The 14943-nt window shown below is 46.9% G+C and overlaps 1 protein-coding gene across 1 annotated transcript in view; it reads left to right on the top strand.

Annotated features, from left to right (window-relative positions):
• Positions 1 to 1751: 1751 nt before the first annotated feature.
• Positions 1752 to 14943, top strand: part of Tgfbr3 (transforming growth factor beta receptor 3) — a 188255-nt gene continuing 175063 nt past the window's right edge. The window contains exon 1 of the mRNA XM_059274900.1: positions 1752 to 2021. The gene's annotated coding sequence lies outside the window, so the exon portion shown is untranslated. The remainder of the gene's footprint in view (positions 2022 to 14943) is intronic.

Below are 14943 nucleotides of genomic sequence, written 5' to 3'. Positions count from 1 at the left end.
ACAGCGGATTCCAATAACTTTCCAAGTACCAGTTTAATTCAGCCAGTCCTTACTTAACATGTGTGAAGCCCCATGTCCATCCCCACCACATCAAACCAGATGGGACATCTCATGTCTGTAACCCTCCCAGGATTCAAGAGATGGAGGCAGGAAGATCTGAAGTTCCCAGTCATCTTGGTCTACAGTTTCAGACCAATCTGGGCTACATGAGACCCATCACAAAATGAAAATAAAAATAATGCAAATCATACTTTGAGAAGCCCCCTCAATTAGGTGCACTGGCTGGCCCACACCTGTGATCCTTGAACTTGGGAACTGGAAGGCAGAAGCAAGAGAACTGAGAGTTCTAGGGCAGCCTTCACTACTTAATGAGTTGGAGCTGGCCCATCCAAGTTCCATGAGACCTACTCAAGAGGGGGGTGGGGGTGGGGGTGGGAGCCTACCATCAACTCCACCGTTAAAAGCCTAAGATCCCAGCACTTTAGGAGGAAGACTAGGTTCCCTGATTATCCAGTAGCAGTTAAGACCGGAAACCTGCCTTTCAACCTAGTCACTTGACAGTCATCCATCTGCTCTAACACCTGTAAGAGTTTCCTGTGAAGTGGCTGGTGACACAATTCATGGGTAAAGGCACTTGCTGCCAAGCCTGAAGAACGACCTAACTTGGATTCCCAGGCCCCACGTGGTGGGAAGGGAGAAAACTGTCTTCTGACCCCACACTGGCCAGAGTATACGCGTGCGCGCACACGTAATTTTACAAAGTAAAGTTTACTGCTAAGTAAATATTTTGTTTATTGCTTATAGACAGGGTCTTCTAGGGTCTAGTTTTGAACTGACCCTCCTGCCTCCATGCTTGATTTTATGTGGTGCTGGGATCAAACCCAGGGCTGTGTGTGTGTGTGTGTGTGTGTGTGTGTGTGTGTGTGTGTGTTAGGCAAACACTTTACTGTTGGAGCTACAGCCCCAACGGGCAATTCGCCTTTTAAATGGAAAGCGAAGTGTAAACCGAAGTATAAAATTTGTGTTGGTGATTGCACTGAGTGCATTCAAGTCTTACAGGTGCAGTTCATGGGCGCATGCATGCAAGACCTTGCACACACTCACCTATCCTGTACATCCCGAGGGCCTTGGGGAACCTGCAGCGATGGAAATTCGATAGCAAAGCAACAGCTGGAGAAGCACTCTGCACTAAGCTGTAGAGAGGAAGACCCTGTCTACACCACCGGAGCATATCTTTTGATAATAAGAGTTGGAGACTGGGAGAAAACAGAACCTCACTGGGGCAGAATCAATGTGTGCTCAGGGATTGCGATGGGGAGCTGGCTTATGTGAGATTAAAAAAATATATCAAAAACCACGAATCAAATAAAACTCCTATCTAATCCAGAGAGCCCTGGTAGTTCGAAGGATCCAGAGAGAGGCAGCGAGTCCCGGCAGTGAGCGCCACATACCCCGTACCCCACTCTTTCCCGGGCCAGGGATGCCCACCGCCACCCCATGCCGGGCCTTTCCCTTCTTTCAGCCTCAGCCTTCTCTGCCCGAAGGGAAGCGCAGGCTGGAGCAGGCTCTCTGGGCTCATCCATCAGCAGCGGAGGAGGGGCGGGAGGAGGAGTTTCTAGGCGGCCGAGCCCCCGCGGCTCGCGGCGCCCTTCCCCCCACGCGCTGATTGCTGTGGCTGCGCGCCCGACCCCGCCCGCGCGTGTGCGCGGCCCAGCGAGGGCGCCGCACGGGCCGGATGGGGGTGATCCAGGCTTTCAGGGACGCCGAGCGCCACTTTCCTCCTCCCTGGCAGTGAGAGAGAGGGAAGAGGGGGAAGCGGGCTGCTGTCCTGCCAGGCCACTTTCGCTGCGCTATTCCGCGAGTTCCCGGCAGGAGGTGAAAGTCCCCAGCGGGGTCCGGATGGCGCAGTTGAGCTGCGCCTGCTGAGCTCGCGGCCGCCTGCGTGCGCTGGGCGCCGGGACTCGCCTCGGCTGCTCCCCACTTCGCGGCGGACGATCGGTCTGGAACACGCCGCCTGCGAGGTACGTGCGGGCTTGGCGCCTGCTCACCGGCTGTGCAGGCTGAGCGCTGCGGGCGGGTACTTGCTTCTCGGGTTTGCTCGGGCCACCCCGGGACCCCGAGCTCGGGACCTGGCTTTGATCCGGCCGGGTTGACGCTGAGCGGAACAGGGATCCGCGGCGGTCCCGGGTGGGCAGCGCCAGGGAGGAGTTCTCCACGGCCGCCTTCGTTCTTCCTCTCCTCGGTTTCCTAGTCCAGTGCGGGGCGCATAGGCCACTGCCCTCCCGGCGCGTGACAGCGTGGGTGGGCACTCGACCGTGATGGGTAGCAGAGGCCGCGGTCGCGGGACACGCGCGCTCAAGCCAGTCCCGGGTCCCCGCCGGCCGCGCCCTGGCTCGGAGTGTCAGTCCCGAAAACTCCGCGGAGGGCGCCCGGTTAACACAGCCTCGCTCCCGCTGATGTTAGAGGCTCTCTCTCTCTCTCTCTCTCTCTCTCTCTCTCTCTCTCTCTCTCTCTCTCTCTCTCTCTGAACTTGGTTGGGACAAACTTGGGACTCTTGGGTGTTGCTAGAAGAATCCTCTTGCAGAGTTGCGCTTATTAGGGCATTTGTCCCACTTTCTGGCACCCGCATAGAAGTGCAGACAGCCGACGTGCCAAGCCCTAACTACCTCGGCAGAGTACAACCTGGCGGCTTAGGTGTCGGTGCAAACGGTCCCCTGCTCGCTAGCTGTGAACTAGGAGGACCGGGTCCCGCAGAGTAGCTTTGATGTTGGAGGAGTGCACAGATGTTTCGGACGAGGACCGCGCAGAGCGGTGCACAGGTGTTAGCGCCCGTGCTGCGCCCTGCAGTGAGGGAGCGTGCGAGTGACAGATTGAGATGGAGAACCAGATCTTTTAAAGTTTCCTTCGCAGAACTCAAAGGTTTGGGAGAAGTTCCCAACATACCAAAAAAACATATCGAGATCCTTTAATATCCCCGGAATGGGCCTTTAGACTGTAGTCGGTTACTTCAGGGAGAACTCAGCTGGTTCTTTTTTTTGGGGGGTAATAAAACGGGAGTTGTATTGGTCCCCTACGGTGTGTCTGATAATGTCTCCATGGCAGCAGTCGGACTTAAGTACCACCCCGACTCTGGTTAAAATTTTGTGATTTTAGTAGACCCATTTTACAGATCGCGTGCTAGACTCTAGCAGCTAGAGACTAAGTCACTTGTCCAAGGTCATACATAGCTTTCTGTTAGTTTTAACCCAAGAGCTGCCTTGGTCATGGCGGAAAGCGCCAAGTATGGTAAGTCCTTGGCCCTCTGTCTTGCCCAGCTTCCTGTTTGAGTTGAATGCATCTTTTGAAACACAGACTAATTATCTGTGATTAATTTAAGTGATCATACACGTACTTTGCAGGGGCCAAAGCCCAGCTCCCCTGAGCCTGGCTCCAAATAATTATAAATAGAACTCTGACTTGTGTTAATCTCCAGTCTTCATTACATTTATTAATCCACCAGACGTTGTTGATCAAGGCCACTAGGCTTCCTTAGGAAACAGCTTGAGGTTGGCGCAGGAGGTAGGGAAATAATTCTTACCCCCTGAAGGGCTATTAAAGAGGACTTGATTTCATGCCATTGTGTCAGCGAGAGGATGTTGCTCTGTTTCTTGATGTTCTCTGCTTTTGGCTTGAATTCTGCATTGTTTAGCGTTTCAAGGCTCCAGCATACTTTTTACTCTTGACATTGTTGTCAACTTTAAAAGTTCCTATTGTGATGGAATATGACCGCCCCACACCAGCTTTGGGTAACTGTTGGGTAAGATATATACATTAAAAATAAATAAAGTCATCAACTGAGTTTTGAACCCCAGCACTTCAAAAGGTCAATTCCCCTGGGAAATTCATTGTTATTTTCAACATTCGCCAGTAGGGGGAGCACGCCATTCTTATTGATGTCCTGCTGGCACCTGAACCTGTTGGTGCTTTTGTAGCATTTATTTCAGAAAGGGAAAATGTTGTAGCCTTATCTAGCAAAATAACTAAGTTGCTTTCTGAGTTTTCTGCGGAGGAATGAGTTTAATTTCAACTGGTTAAAAGCAGGATGGCCCTGAGGTCAGGGCCTGAATGTTAATGTAAATCCAGAACTTATGGTGACTCGTAGGGTCTCTTTTTTCTTCCAGTTTGCTTTCCTTGAGATGTTTGTCTGTAAAATTTCATGTTGTTTGAATAATATTTCAGGTTATTTAGGAGAACTGGCAATCCAAAAAGATCCATTTGTGAATCCTTTTGTAATGACCCCCATTTGCCTCATGTATAAAACATGAGCTCATTCTTGGGAGGCTGATGAATTCAGTGCATCATCCTCATCTTTCATTAGCACCTTCCAGCTTCGAGATAGTAAGAGCTCATTATCCCATGTTCCTTTACACAGCTGTGCATTCTCTAGGCATGTATGTTTCAATGCAGGTTGAGTTCCCTCAGCAACAGTGCTTGGGGGTAAAAGGGCTCTGGATGTCAGACTTTGGAATGTCCGCACATACATAATGATCTCTTGGGAGAGGTGACCCAAGTGTGAGCATAATTTGGGTGTCATATTTGTGCTGGGAAAGTTTTGGATTTTGGAACATTTTGGATGTTGGATTTTTGGATCAGGATGTTCAACCTGTGTGTCAGTAGTTCAAAGTCTTATCCTATCTAAATACGAGTGTGTTTAGGCAATTATGTCTGTACATACACTTACAAAACATTTAAGAATCAACATGCTTGTAAATCAGTCAAACTGAATTTTTTTATATTATAGGTGTTCTGTCTTTGTAGTTCTATTGGCAGGTTTTGTTTCTTGTGTGCCTTGTATTAGAGGTTTAACTTTATATTAACTGTTAGGGTCAAAGGGATCCTATTTTAAATCACTTCTAAGTCTCAGTCTGTATTTAACGTTACAGACTAGCATTTATTCAGGATCTCCTTTAGGCTTCCATTCTTTGATCTACTTTGCAAACATTTTTCAGCCCCCTGCTCTCTAATCAGCCCATTTCCGGGCTTTGGAGTTCAGTAAATTAGGATAGCATCTTCTGATAGCATGAGGTCACAGTGGTTTGAGGAAGCCAAGGCCTTCTCACAGAGAGCAGTTAATTGGCAAAACTAGTTTGTTGGAAGGGAACTGTCATCTTCTTTTTAAGACTCAAAGGAATTAATCTTTTCCTTTTGCATACAAACTTATAAAGATCTGCCTGCCTAGAAGCGAAGGGAAGTCCTTGTGGGATCACTTCCGGCTTCTTTTAGTTCTCAAGTGGTCTTCAAATTCCAGGAGTCATGAATCTAGGAAAGGTTCTGGTTTTATATTTTACACCCAAGGACAGAACAGTAGGATTTAGAGCGTGACAGGTAAGTGGTAATGTTCCTATAGCACACCCCGCCACCCCAGCCTCCCACTCCATGTTTTTGTTGTTCTGAATTAGCCTTGCTCTTGATAAGTCATGAAATTTCTTTGTGTGTGTGTGTGTGCGTGTGTGTGTGTGTGTGTGTGTGTGCGCGTGCGCGTGTGCGTGCCCCCATGTATGTATGTGAATCCTGTGCATTCCTGGCTGCCCTCCCTCAGTTGCCAGAAGAGGTTGTTGTATGCCCTGGAACTACAGACATTTGTGAGCTGTCGTGTGGTGGGGACGGAACGGTGTCCTCTGAAGCAGCTTGTGCTATGAGGCCCCTGCTCCAGCCCCTTTACAGCTCATTTTGAAGTGTGTATTTTCTATATTCTCATTGCTACTGGGTGGAAAACTATGATGGTTACATTATGGGTTAATAGAGGACAGCCTTTCCTCCCAGGCACTGTTTTTTAATAAGGATTTTAGTAGCTATTTCAGTCAGTTTCTTATTTCCTTATACTTCAAACATTGATTTTTTTTTTCACATTAAAACACCTTAACTATTTGTTTTGAAGTTTACATAACTGGTTAGGTTCGTGTTTTTAGAGATCTTTAACTCAAAAGTGATTTTTCACTTTCATTAGGAGTGTGGACAGTTAGGAATATGAGTCTAGGTTATGTGAAACACAGTTACTGTTACCATTGGTGTTATTATGTTGAGGTGCTGGGGTCTGGGGCCTTATGCATTTGAGGCAAGCACTCTGAGCTGCGTCCTACCCACAAAGTCAAGGAACATCAGTGAGTAACAGCTTCCCGGGAGAGTCCCTGTCAGTGGAAGCGAGTGCAGCCCATGGCAGCGAGTTCTCTGGTTTCCCTGTCTTCAGACCTACATGTGAAATGATAGCAGTGCTTCTTTGTAGCATTTTGTAAAAACAAACTCTTGTTAATTTGTTCAGTTTCTAGTCAGGCTGACATAAACCAACCACTTGGAAAAACTGCAAAAAGGATCCTGGTCCATTTTCTGGGCTCTGTCTATCTCAAGACTTCTCGTCTTTATAGCATTTGGAATGGCATGTTTCCTTAAGTGACTTGTTTACTCTGTTTATAAAGTTCTTGCTGAAGACTCAGCATGGATTCCCAAGCACACTCCCTCTCCACCTTAGGGACCAGTTATTTGGATCTCCAGCTCTTTCAACCAAGAGTGTAATTTTTTGGTTTTGATGCAGTATTCATATAAATCCTGCCTGAGGCTACTCTTGTTTGGACCTTGTTCTACGTTTTTTTCCTTCATTTCTTCAGGCTAAAGATGGAGGCTTAAATAGGCTAACAACTAGTTATGAAGTGTGGAGACTGTATTTAAGAAGAGCCTGGAATAGAGCCCCAGAACCAGGTCTTTAGGCTGTCCTACTGCATCTGCTGATGAGAATTATCATATGGTGTGTGTGTGTGTGTGTGTGTGTGTGTGTGGTCTGCTGTTTGTATCAGCAATTCCTTTGTGTTGACACAGTTCCTTTGTGTTAGCCAGGCTTGGTGGTGTACGCCTATAACCCCAGCCCTTGTGAGGTAGAGGCAGGAGAATCAGTTCAAGATCAACTTAAGCTCCACAATGAGTTTGAGGCCAGCTAGTTACCTAGACCCTGTCTCAAAAAACAAAAACCCAAACAAACAAAGAAACAAACAAACAAATTTTCCCCCAAACAAAAACAAAAGTCAAAAACTTCTCCCAAATATGGGAAAAGGATTCTAGAGTAATGTGTAAAGACGGGCAAGTTTCATTTTTATTTCGAATTTTATGTCAAAATGTCGCCAGAATAATCACTAAGATTAAATCAGAAATACTGGATTTCTTTTTAAGACTTTAAGAAAAGATAATAAAGGAATGTCTATTTACCCTGCCTCTTGGGAGTCAGAGGGACTCTGAGTGAGGAGGGCCTGCAGAGCTGGGTACTGTTTACACTGAGAGCGACACCTGTTTTTCTGTCCCTCCAAACATAATTCATTTCTCTGGTATATGTCGAAGGTCAGGCTTTTGTATAAAATTACAGAAGGACCGTTTGTGAAGGGAGTCCTTGGACCGTTCTTGTCGATCAGATTGTCCTGGGAGCTGAAATGCATGTTCCACCAAATGGCCGGTGTGGAGGGTCTGGCAGAAGGTTGGATTTCCTTTTTCCTGCTTTAGCTTTTTTCATGGAGACTTGATGAATAGTGAACTCCATTTGGTGTAAAGAGTCCCTCTGGACTGAGTCATCCTGTTAGCATCTTTAGCAATTTATGTGTTTTGACAGTATGATGTTGGCCCTTGGATACGACACCATGCTGGTGGCTGTTTGCAAATTTCACTTCATAATTATCTAACTGTGCAATAATTGCCAGAGCAGAATATGACTTTTTTTTTTCCCTTCTTTCACATTGGGAAGGTTATTTGAGGTTAGACACTTTGACACAAAGCCTAAATAAATATCATTGTGCAATCCTTACTCTGTTATTGGGAGTTATCTCTTTTGTGGCTTTTATTCTTTTAAAACAAAACACACTCAAACACAAAGCCTTCTTAGTATCCAGAAAGGGCATGTGCCTCTGTCTCCTGCATGACTTTGTACAGTGGGCTGACAAATTCAGTTTGACTAGGAGGGAAAGCACCACTGAGTCATCATGTGTGATGAGCATCAGTGCAGTATCAGGTCTTCCCTGTGTGGGGGAAGTTTCTCATCTTCTGAATGGGCTTCTTGACTGTCTTGGGTCTACCTGGTTCTGCCAAGGCCTTTCTGGCCAGATGTTCCTCTTCATTTTTCTTTCTTCCTTTCTTTGTTTTAGTTTTATGACTTTAGAGAGAGGATTATATGTCCTATACTCTTAACATGCCATATGAACTATGAATACTGTATGAGTAACTGCCCGTTTTGGGAAGAGATGGTGGTGGCCCTGTCTTGGTTTCTAATCCTTCCTACTCTTTATTAACCACAGTTGCAGCCGGGACATTGGATTCATGGTATTTTCCACAGCAGCCCAGGAAGGATGGACCTATGTGCTGTATTTCAGTTTGTGGCATCTGTGTTTCCTTTGTTAGGGTGTCTGTTCACAGTTTTAGTTTTATGCAGTGTGTGGGCTTAAAGAAAGAGATTTCCTTTAGAAGGAGTTCTGCTAAGTTCTTGAAAACGCCTCCAGAAAGTGTCTCAGGTAGATAACCATGCTGAATAGGGTTCGAGTGGGGGCTAGCTGAACTCAAAGCAGGGTTCTTTGGAGTTTAACTGGCCTGGGAGGCTGGGAAAGGGAGCGGTGTCTCTCCTATGGGAGAACTGGAGAAAGCTTTGCTCTTGTGTCACAGGATGTGACTGATAGTAAGTCTCAGGAGGTGTGCAGTCAGGAGCTGCAAGGCTTGCTAAGGTTGAGGCTGCAGCGGGCAACTCTTAGGATCCCAAAGATGATACTGTTCTCCAAAAGCCAGTCTGGCTGCAATTATGTAACACACGCACGCACGCACAAGCACGTACATGCACACACGCAGAAATGGTTATCTGGTAGTGGGGCTGCCATTTTGCAGTGGGAAAGGACAAAGGAGCATCACCACCTGCCTTAAGGAATCCACTGGGTTTTCTGTTGGCTTTTAGATGCCCCTCAAGTGCTCTGCATCAGAAATTAGAAACAATTTTAGGATCGATTTTTGGTTCCTGTTTTTCTCAGAGAACAGAAGAGCAAGCAGCTAGGCAGCTTTCGGTGGTACTAAGGGGCCAGGGGCTCTGGGACCCAGCTGGTGTGTTCGGTGAAGTTTTTACCTGTCTTCACAGTGCCAGAGTAGGGTACAAGGTACCCCAGTGCTTCCTTACGCTTTCCCTATGCTTTCCTGTGTCTAGGCTCAGCGGTATTCTAGAAGCTGGGGGAGGAAATGTAGGACCTAAGAGTGAGAAGATGATGGAGGAAAGATGTGTAAGTAGCTGGATGATGTACATGAGCACATCGTCTTTCACACTGGGCAGAAGCACCTAGCTTGCTTTCTTTCTGAACACGGGGTCTCACGTTTCTCAGGCTGGCCCAACAGTGTAGCAGAGGATGACTAGGTGTTGGGGTTACAGATGTGTGCCACCGTGCTTGGTTTATGCAGTGCTGGGGCTTGAACCCAGGGCTTTGTTTGTGTTAGGCAAGCACTCTACCAACTGAGCTACAACCCAAGCCCAGCTGCTAGCCTTTTTGAAGTGCCTGCTGCTGGCTGCAAGGATTCGTGGATTCAAGAGACCCGAGTGGCTAAGACACCTCCTTTCTATTGCAGTAGGTCACACCCAGATGTTCCTCATCATATCACCTTCCCAACCTGCTGCTTGACTCTGCTCTTCTCTCCATGTTCCGTTCCTGTGGTTTTCTCAGAACTAGCTCTCCTGTCTTCTCTGAGTCCCTGACCGACCTCTCTGTAGGCTTCCCTTTCAGTATTGAGTCCCCATGTGTTGGCATCGGTGTTAACCCATTTTCTGTTGCTACAACAGAATTGCTAAGACTGAGGGATTTATAAAGGATGAAGATTTGCTCGGTACGCGCTTCTGAGGGCTCTGCAGCGGCCCCAGATAGCACAAGGGGAAACAGTGTCCAGCTCAGGTGTCTCTCCATGTAAAGCTGCAGCCAGGATCCGTGCCCTAGCTTTACAACCTCACTTTATTGCCTTCTCACTGTGGCCCAACCTCCCATCACCATAGCTGGATCGAGTTCTGTTCTCTTGATCCTTCATAATGGGGATTAAATTTCAGTGTAAATTTGGGTGGGATATCCGAACTGTTAGCTCCTTCCTTGTCCCTTCCTTCTTCTTCTCAGTTTAATTTAGTTGTTCTTATTCCCATGTTCAATGGCCGTGTCTGTCTAGAAACTTCTAGTTCTCTATGTTAGACTCATATTCACTGCAGCCTGTAGGTAGGTAGTCTCATGTGGTTCAAACAGGTCTTCCTATTAAATGAAGTCCACCTTCTAGTGCACCATACTATTCTGTGACCCACGGTTTTCTCTTCTTTACTTTTCATGTCAGTAGTGGCACCAGAAACCAAGCTAGGCATCTCTGTCATGCTTCTATTTCCCCTTTCCGTCGATGTGATCTTAACTCAGCAGATCTGCAGATAGCATTCTCTCCTCCATTCCCAGGGCTTTCCTGGGCTATTCCCACCATCATCTAGCGATTTTCGTGTCTCCTGCATTGTACTGTCCCTGGGATTCTGTTCTCCTGAGCCTGGACTGTCTGGTTAGTAACTTGTAGCCACTTCTCTGCCTCCTCACCCTGCTTCGCTTACACCTCACTGTGTTTGGCCATCATCCGTGCGTGCTCACATCCAGCATGCCCGCCTCTCCCTTCCAGGCCCTTCTGCAGCAGTTCAGCGGTTCCTCTTGGAGGTGGCTTCTCTCGATAGCTTACCAGGACCTTTTATTCCTTTGACTTTTCTTCCTATGGGCTTTCCTGGATCAAATTGAGTCTTTCAGTCATTTCTTCATCACTCTAACAAATACCCGAGACCATCAACTGAGAGAGGAAAGGTTCTGGGCTCACAGTTTGGAGGGCCTCGTTCAGAACTGGCCCTGTTGTTTGGGCCTGTGGCCAGGCAGTCCACATGGTGGGAAGTAGGACAGAGCAAAATGACTCACCTCATGTCTAGGCAAGAAAAAAAGGCAGGGGTCTCACCCCCTGTCCAGGGGCCTGCCCTCAGTGCCTAAAGGCCTCTCGCTAGGCCCCGCCTCCTGAAAGTTTTACCACTCCTCATGGTGCTCCATGGGGAGCCAAGCCTTTAATAAATGGGCCTTTTGGGGAACATTCTGTTCCTCCAAGTGGCTGAAGCTCACTTCCTGTGGGTCCTTAGTCAAAACAGAGAAACAAGCGAAAGACTCACATGAATGCTTCTTTCTCCCGTCTCCGCTTTTATCTTCTCTTCTTAGCATTTATCTCTACCGAATATGCAGTTGTGTGTCCTGCTTATGCTCTGTCTCCAGGGCTCCTAGGGCAGGATCCGCACATTTTGTTACCTGTTGTATTCCCGTATCAGAAGCAGTGGTTGGTGTGGAGCAAGCCCTTCAGAACTATGGTGTTTGTTGAGTGAATAAGTTAACTAGGGGAAGCAGGCTGTTGGCATTTTGGGTAGCTCCAGTTCAGCATACACTCAGCTATCTGTTCTGCTGAGAGATGGAGCCTCAGCAGAGTATTCACCGCCCCTCTGAAGACACCTCGGGCTGGAACACTGTGGTTTGGGGAGATTCCCAGTTCGCTCCGGCAGGCACAGGCTTGTGGTTGCCCTTTGACCCATCCTGCTACAAAGATGAAAAATAAACACAGCGGCAGAGGAAGGGGCTCGGGTGGGCAGAGCCAAAGGCAGAGCTTCGTGTGGCCCTGACATCCTCCTTTGGCTCTGAGCTCATCCTGTCGGCAGTTCACTGAACCCTCCAGATTTGCCCTGCTTAGGGCCTGTGCTGCGAGAGCCTGGAGACTGCCAGGCCTCATGTCTCCTGAGTGTTCTTTTATTTTTCTTCTTTTGTTCTATTTTCTTTGAAAAGAAATGTTGCACTTCAGGCAAGAAGGGCATAGGAGGAAATTAAATTACCAGCTTTATTATTATTATTTGAGATGGTCTCATGTAGTCCAGGCTGGACTCAAACTCAAGACCCTCCTGCATCTCCTTCTTGCATACTGGGATTACAGGCGTGCACCATTATACCCAGTTCTTACCATCTTCATAATTTTTTAAAGATTATTTTTTATTATGTTTTATTTATGTGTGCATGCATGTGCACATGTGTGTGTGTGGGGCGTGGTCAGAAAACAACTTTGTAGAAGTTGATTTTCTCCTTCTACCAAGGGGGCCCTGGGATCAAACTCAGGTTGTCAGGCTAGGCAGTAAGCATCCTTTCCCACTGAGCCATCTCACCTGCCCCCGTCTTTAATTTGAAGTGAAATTTTGACCCTTCTCAGATTGGTGGACAGTGCCTGAGGCTACTGCTTGCTTCTGTCTGTGCTGCTAGTGAGGCGTGGAGACTACAGGGACCACTGAGCAACACCACAGTAACCTACACCTAAGGCCCAGGAACTTCCATTCTGAAAGGTCAGGGGGCCCAGGATATGTGGGTCAGAATGTGGCCAGAGTCATTTGTCTCCTTTGTCTATTGAGATAACATCGATTTGGTCCCCACAGGGCTCTCCTCCTCATGACAGGAAGCTCAAGGCTTTGGAGGAAGTCACTGGCCACCATAAGGCCAGCAGTGTGATTTAACCCTGGGAATAAAGATGATCAGATTAGAAATAAACTGATATATGATATCATATACATCAATGTATTTCATATCATATATAATAGGAAATAACACGATAGTGCTACTAGTGAGTAGTTGAAAGGGTCCTGGGCACCATTTCCTAACCCTAACCCTTTCTAGGTATTACGTACTTAAATTTTATTTATTTACTTATTTCCTCATAACAGCCCTGGGAGGGAGGTTATGAGGAAATAAGTAAATAAATAAAATAAATAAATAATCATCACCCATACTTACAGGTCAGGATTGGGGGTTTAAGGAAGCTGAACCCTGGTCACCAGGGGTGGAGGGGACCACATGTCCTGCTACACTGTACTGTGGTCTGGTTCAAGAACACATGGGTGGTCTCACTTCAGGGCCTTTGCACCTGCTACTCCCGCCACCTGGCATGCTTTTCCTTGTCACAGTGTTTTTCTGTCCTCTACTTAAATGTCACCTCACCTGGGAGGTCTTCCCTGACCTGTCTAGAACTCAGCACATCTCTAACCTGCTCTGGTTTCCTTTTATAGACATTGTTTCCTGTTCCCCACTGGAAGGTAGACTCCTTGACAACAAGAGGAGTTTACATCACTAACTGGTGTTTAGCTCCTGGAGCCAGCGTCCAACACGCCATAGTTACTTCTAAATGTTTGTTGAGCTCATGAATGAGGCAACACGTAGCTACTTTGCCATGCTGATTTCAAAACAAAGTAACCTGTCACGGTGTCAGCCCTCATCAGCTGGGAACTGTCCCCTGTCCCTGACCAATGTCCATAGTGATATAGGAAACTGCATGGCCTTTTCTTTTCTTTTTCTATTTTTTTTCTTAGTTGTTAGCTGTTTCTGGCAGAGCTCCTGTTTATAGTGGCTAAGAGCATGGGCTGTGGAATTAGATTTGGGCTCAAATCCTGGTCCAGGGTTTCTTAGCTGGTGACCTTGGGGTTGCTTAGCAACTTAAAGGAAGCATCCATCTCTGTGGGTGGTTGAGAGAATTGAATGAGAAATTGTGGAACATACAGTAGGTGCTCTGTAGTTAGTCACTGAGATGCCGTATGGGGTCAGAGAAGAAACCCAAGTGCAGGATTCTCATAGGAAGGGGCTAAGACACACACTTTCGAACAGTCATAGCTGTTAGGAAGCAGTCTGAGAGGAGTAGAGGGCCAGTCATGGAGCCTTCTGAATTCTTGGTTTGCCTGTCTGTAAGAGACTTGAGTGGGTATGATCCATCTCTAACACTGAGTTGGCTTGAAGTAGGTAACAAGGGACACATGACACAGGGTATTGAGGCTGGTGTTAATCATGCGTGGTTTTTAGAATGAGGAGGGAGGAATGATAGAGTTCTTAGACTTTGAAGGCTAGCATAAAACGGCAGGTTTTAATTTTAAAAAAGCAAATTTGAAATCTATATCTATCTGTATTTAATAAAAAATAAACAGAAGTTGGATTTAAATGCTTGTGTTGCTGGGAGCATGCTGCATTTTTGTTCACACAGGTTCCAGATAACAAGTAGTGAGCATAGCATCCATGTTCTCTCTGCCACTGTCTTGTGAGGTTGCATGTTTTCCTTGGACAGTTGGTTGTCCTGCTAGCCTCTGTACAGTGAGGCGTTTGAAACTTCCGCAAGAATGCATGGGAGTTCGTCTTCTGTGAGGGACTCCGTCAGCTGCCAGTCATGTCATATGATGACGACTGGACAGGGGATATAGAAGAAAAGATTTTTTATTTAATTTATTCATATTAAAGATGAAGAAAGTTAAGGCCCAGAATGCCTGTTCTTGCCTCCTGCCCTCTTGAGCATTCTCAGGTTCTTTCTTATATCTACCTCTTGTTTGCCTGCCATTCGTTACTGGAAATGTTCTAACAAGTTCCCGGCCTTCCATAAATTTCCTATTGTAATGTATATTATAGTGTCATTTTCATAGTGCTAATGATCTAGCCCAGGGTCTTAAGCATGTTATAGGCCTGGGCCTCACCACTGAGCTATTCTCTTGTGTTGATTCGTTTTAGTTCAACTTGATACAGACTGGAGTCACCCAGTGTCACAGTCAGTGACTATTGCTGTGAAGAGACACCATGACCAAGGCAAATTTTAGAATCATGTTGGGAGCATGGTGGTACACGTGGTGCTGGAGCAGTAGCTGAGAGCTTTACCCTGATCCACAGGCCAGGAGAGAGATAAAGAGAGAAAGCCTCAAAGTCCACCTCAAAGGTTTCAAAGAAACCTCAAAGTAACACACTTCCTCCAACAGGGCCATGCCTACTCCAACAAGGCCACACCCCCTAATCCTTCTAAAATAGTGCCATGCCCTGATGACTAAGCATTCAAATATATGAGACTATGGGGGCCATTCTTATT

The sequence above is a fragment of the Peromyscus eremicus genome, chromosome 10 (genome assembly GCF_949786415.1).
Source record: "Peromyscus eremicus chromosome 10, PerEre_H2_v1, whole genome shotgun sequence".
Classification (NCBI taxonomy): domain Eukaryota; kingdom Metazoa; phylum Chordata; class Mammalia; order Rodentia; family Cricetidae; genus Peromyscus; species Peromyscus eremicus.
Note: the sequence above shows the minus strand (reverse complement) of the source record. Positions and strands in the feature narration are given on the sequence as shown.